The 5,085-nt window shown below is 41.2% G+C and overlaps 1 long non-coding RNA gene across 1 annotated transcript; it reads right to left on the bottom strand.

Annotated features, from left to right (window-relative positions):
• Positions 1–229: 229 nt before the first annotated feature.
• On the bottom strand, positions 230–3,266 carry LOC119842336. Its single transcript, XR_005288719.2, has 3 exons — positions 3,109–3,266; positions 2,473–2,529; positions 230–875 (listed from the first exon to the last, which is right to left on the bottom strand). It is a non-coding gene; the product is annotated as an uncharacterized LOC119842336 (long non-coding RNA).
• Positions 3,267–5,085: the final 1,819 nt, after the last annotated feature.

The following is a 5,085-nucleotide window of genomic DNA, read 5'->3' as shown; positions in this document are numbered from 1 at the left end:
GCAGAAGATTATAACTTAGTTATATATCATAAATGTACTTTCTGCATTTCCCTCATGGGAGAATCACAGGTGAAGTGTGTTTTGTGAAATAAGTTAAAAAAATGGATCCCCTTTTCTTAGTTTTAAATTTGTAGTAAATATCTATAGAGATAAGGCTAACTCACCCTCTCTCCCCTAAAGCTTTCTGGAATTCACCAGACACACAATAATACTCCTTGCACTATTACAATGTGGATGTAAATAGACAGCTTTATTAATACCCCTTAAAAAACACAACCACCACCACACAGATCTTTGTAACTATATGCAAGAAATGCCACTACAGACCCCAATCTTGCAACTGCACTTGTAAGTCTCCAGCTTCCCCTGAACTTCTGCAAGGACAGTTTGATAGCTGAGGCCAGAGCCATTGAGAGACAGCACTATAATTTTTTCCCTTTGTTTTCCAAGACCGATGGGCTATTCTTCTAGTTGTACCTTTCATCTCTAGGATGTCTGTTCAATCTGAATCCAGATCAAGATGAGGACTAGTTGGCTTTGGGGGGGGGGGGGGGGAACAGAACACAGGGCCTTCCACCTCTGTCTCTCCAATTCCCATGCTGGCTGAGAAAGTGACAAAAATAGCTTTGATACAAAGAAATTAAATAAATCAGCCATTGGATGGGTCAGGCACAGCCGAGAGCACTTGATTCTCTCAGTTTCTATCCTTTGGCTGTCTGGCATCCTCGCTTTCTGCTGGGTTATTGTCCCACAATCAGTGTTTTTTGGGATCCCAGCCTCTCCCTTCTCAAGGCTGGGCCAGAGAAGTCATACTCCAGTGTGTCATCCAAGTTATCCTCTCCCAGACGCGAGTGCTGATCCTTCTTAGTGGATATCTGGAGACAGACAATCAAATGAGTGAGCAATTGAACCTGCACCAGGTCTGATGTATGCACTAACCCTGTGATAGCAAGGGACACCACAGAACACTAGCTACCCCATTTGGATGGAAGGAGCTAGTGAAGGGCAAGCAGCATAAATGCTGAACAGATGTGAACCCCTCTGAGGTCTGTTCTGTTATCTCTATTTGATAGAAATCAAGGCACAGGAGGAACTTGGTCTAAGTCACACAAAATCAGTGGCAGCTCTGATTCCCTGTTTCCCCCTCTCACCCATCAGGCCACAGCAGGATTAGAGTCCCAACTCCTGGAAAAAATCATGACAATGGGAACACAGTGACACAGCAACTGGTGACTTGGGTGGGGGGCTGTAGGTTCCCCCCCAAATTTAGGGATTGAATTAAAAAGGGAACAATTTTCTCCCTTTGTTAAAAGTGGAGAAGTTCAGTTATGATACAAATGATTCATTGATGCCATATTCAACAACTCTAACCACCCAGTATAAAAAAAAAAAGTTGTCTGCCTCTGGAACAACTGACCTTTCTTTAAGAGACACCTAGATTTAAAGGTTATGGACAATACATTATCCTAAACTTTGAGAAAAGGCCTAACATTTAAATTAGTCATACTTAGGAGAATCTAACAAACTTTCTTCTGAGGGGTTGGACTCAGAGATTGTCCAAAGTTGCATTGTTTAATAAGAGTGTTTGGGACAGAAGGGCTTTGGGGGAAGGACGGCAATGGACTGGTAGCTTTCTATAAACTAAGTAGTACAAATTTCAGCATAAATTAAAATGGCCTAGACTGGTTTTTGTCTCCAATTTTGTTAGTCCTTTCTTTTTGCTCTTATTTTTCCTGGTCCAATTTCTGAGAGTCAAGCCCATTAAGCCACAGGCCATTCTGTTTCCTCCAGTTTTATCAACTATTTATTTATTCATTCCAAGTTTTAAGCTACATCCATAAGCACCCACCCAGTGTCCTGGATATACACACTAGCTGGTCCTAGATTTGTTTTTGCCTGCTCATACACTGTCCCCAGCCACTGGGAGAGAAACTTCATTCAGCTGCACCTCTGACACAGACTTTCTAAATCTAATATCAGTCCACAGGACGCGGCTTACCTGAAGCGAAAGCCATGATTCCAGCCTGATGCTAACAAAGGTTTCCCTTGTCTTTTCCTCTCTCCCATCTTTCTTTGGGGAAACTGACTCAACAAAATTTGCAGTTCTGTTGTAAGCCCAAGACATTTTGATTGTTCATCATTAAATTCCTTTATTCAAGAAAGGGCTAAGAAACCAAAGCTGGCTGTATAACTTGTGGGGTCTCTTTCACATTTAGGTGAATACAGAAGGGTTAATTAATATCCCATATTGATGGAGAAGTTAAGCCCAAGATCATTTAAAAAACAAAAACACACACACACAGAGCACTAGCCCACTGTGTGTATGTATACATGTATATATACACAAAAGCAACAACTGAATGACCTGCTAACCATGACAGGCTCCACCCTTGCTCTAACCACTAGACTTCAATCCCTTCCCAGAGCCAGGCCAGGAGACCCTGCAATCTACAGCAGAAACAGTATTCTCACCTCTTCATCTGAACTGTAGTCAGAATCCCACATCTCAGTACTGGCTGGAGGCATGTCCTTGAGGAGAAGGACAGAGAGTTATTTGTGAATGGGGTCGGAAGGGGAAGAGAAGAGGCAAGCTGACTAAGAATAGAGGTGGAACATTTACAAACTCACGAAGAAACAGACAATACTGATGTCAGCCTTGATCAGCACTGGCAGGTCTGCATGTGTGAAGCCCCAGACTGGAATAGCAGTAAGGGAACTGCAGGTCAAGATTAAGAGTAATCAATTTTAAGATGGAGGAGGGAGAGCCCAGGGCTAGAATAGCAGGGGGGTGTCAGATGTCAGCCTTGAGGGACATCAGAAAAGCTGGGGAGGAGGGAAATCAAGAAACCCAGTACTGTATTGGAAGAACAAAGGGAAGGGAGTGGGGAAAATTAGGCTTCAGGAGTATTGGCATAATTGCTTGGGGGAGGAGCTGGTCAGGACTGGAATAGCTTGGGTCATGCAAGTCCAGACTAAGTAACATCAGCAGAGCTGCATGGGTGTTGAGGAGCGCTCAGGACTCCAGCAGCAAGATGAGTAGATGAGATAGAGAGACATTTGCAGTATGTGAGAGCCCATGTGGCCACAAAGATAATTAAACACACCCACCTGTTCCATTTCTTTTTACACTACAGCTGGGAGCGAGTAGGTGAGATAGAGGGCTAGATCAGGAAAGCTCTACATCAGCCAGGCAACTTCTTCGGTCCGTAGTATCCTAATCAGAGACTCACAGTTTTCTGGGTCTGGCTAACACACATTTATTACCCACCTTCCCTAATTGTTGACAAGTCCTATTGGCTTATAGCTCCTTTGTCAGGCTAAGACCCCTCCCCATATTCCCAAAGACTGCTGCAGGGAGAAAAGGTGGGTAGATCCCCCTTATATTCAGCCATTAAATACACTTATTTAAAACCAGGTAAAGCTGCTAGGGGGTAATAACGCCAAACTCAGACCTACAAAAACTAAGAAATGCAGTGTCAAGCCATGCACATCACATCACATCACACATGCACGCCCACTCACAAAACATGCTCTCAATTCGTGTAGCAAACCTGCCCCACTCAATCACTGTCATCCCTGGTTTTTTTTAAAAGTGTTTTTTGTTTTGTTTTGTTTTTTTTAACAGAATAATTTCCTAACTGTATAACTTTCCAACTCAAAGGTCCCCAGAAAATCAGAATGTGCTGAGATTCATATTTTCAAGTTCTTAAAAAAACCTGGACAGAAGTGAACTAGAGGATCATGAAGTTCACATTAACAGGAAAACCCTGGTGAAACCTTAACTCTGGACCCACTGTCAGGCCTACATACTATTATTTTTATTGTGGTAGTTCCTAGAGACTCCCCCCCAATCACAACTGGAGCTGAATCTCATTAGATGCTGTACAACAGAGTAAAAGAACATCCCTAGATTTAACACCAATATTCTTGTAAATTCGCCATATGATATTTGATGAACACAAGTGATCAGAGCCCCATTAGGCTCACTCCCAGCTGCAGTGTAGGACATACCCTCTAAAGCTCAATGCCTCCTGGGGACTGCATCTTACATACAACCCCTTGCTCAAGACTATGTCTAAAGACACCCTCTAGCCTATAATTAATAATGGGGCTCTAAACAAGGAATGTATTTTTCAAACACATTGTCATTACATAATACAGATACATAAATTAATTTTGTGGCTGCTACAATTTTGCTCAAAATCTAATTACTAACTGTAGTTTAAAGAAAAAAGCATATTAGTAGATGAGAGAACTAATTCAAGACAGGTTTTAGGATTCCAATAAAATGGAAAGTAAAACCAAACTTAAAAGTACATAACTCTGTAGAATTTACTATTTTAACTGAAGGTCTGCAGGTTATAACTAAGGCTAAGATTTAGTCACGGGTATTTCTAGTGAAAGTTAGGGATGGTTCACGGACAATAAACAAAAATTCACAGTCCCTGATCTGTCCATGACTTTTACTATAAATACCTCTGACTAAATCTTACCTGCAGCCTTAGTTTTAACAGGCTTCCTGTGGTTTTCAATGGACACTCTCTGACTGACACTTCTGTCTGACTTTTTTTTATTAACCTAGCATTGCTACATGTAGCACCTAAGAGGATTATAACTGAAAGCAATTGAATTACTTTATGCGCTTGGCAGCACTTTGTGCTCATTGTTTTCCATGTACAGCTAGTTAGACACCTATCATGCAAATAGTTATGCATGTGTTTAGTTTTATGCATGTGAGTACTCCCCTTGACCCAGTGAAGCCATGTACGTGGACAAATATAAATCCATACTCAAATTATTGCAAGATCAGGGCCTTAGTTATTAGTTAGTTATGATATTTGTGTGATTCTTTCCAATAGGAACAAGGAGAAAAACAATATTTAAAAAATATAATAATGTTATAATGCCACAGAAATTGGCAGGGAAATCCAGGGACAACAGAAGTAGTTGAAACTGTTTTTTAAAACTAGCTAGAAGTCAAGTTGATAGTGTCCATTTAAAAGAATTGAATAGATTCTTCAGTTGAGAGTTGGGTGAATTTGGTAAACACACGGAAAAACAAAACAAAGGCAATTGTGGATGGTG

The sequence above is a fragment of the Dermochelys coriacea genome, chromosome 1 (assembly GCF_009764565.3).
Source record: "Dermochelys coriacea isolate rDerCor1 chromosome 1, rDerCor1.pri.v4, whole genome shotgun sequence".
Taxonomy (NCBI): domain Eukaryota; kingdom Metazoa; phylum Chordata; order Testudines; family Dermochelyidae; genus Dermochelys; species Dermochelys coriacea.
This window is presented reverse-complemented; position numbering and strand designations above follow the sequence as displayed.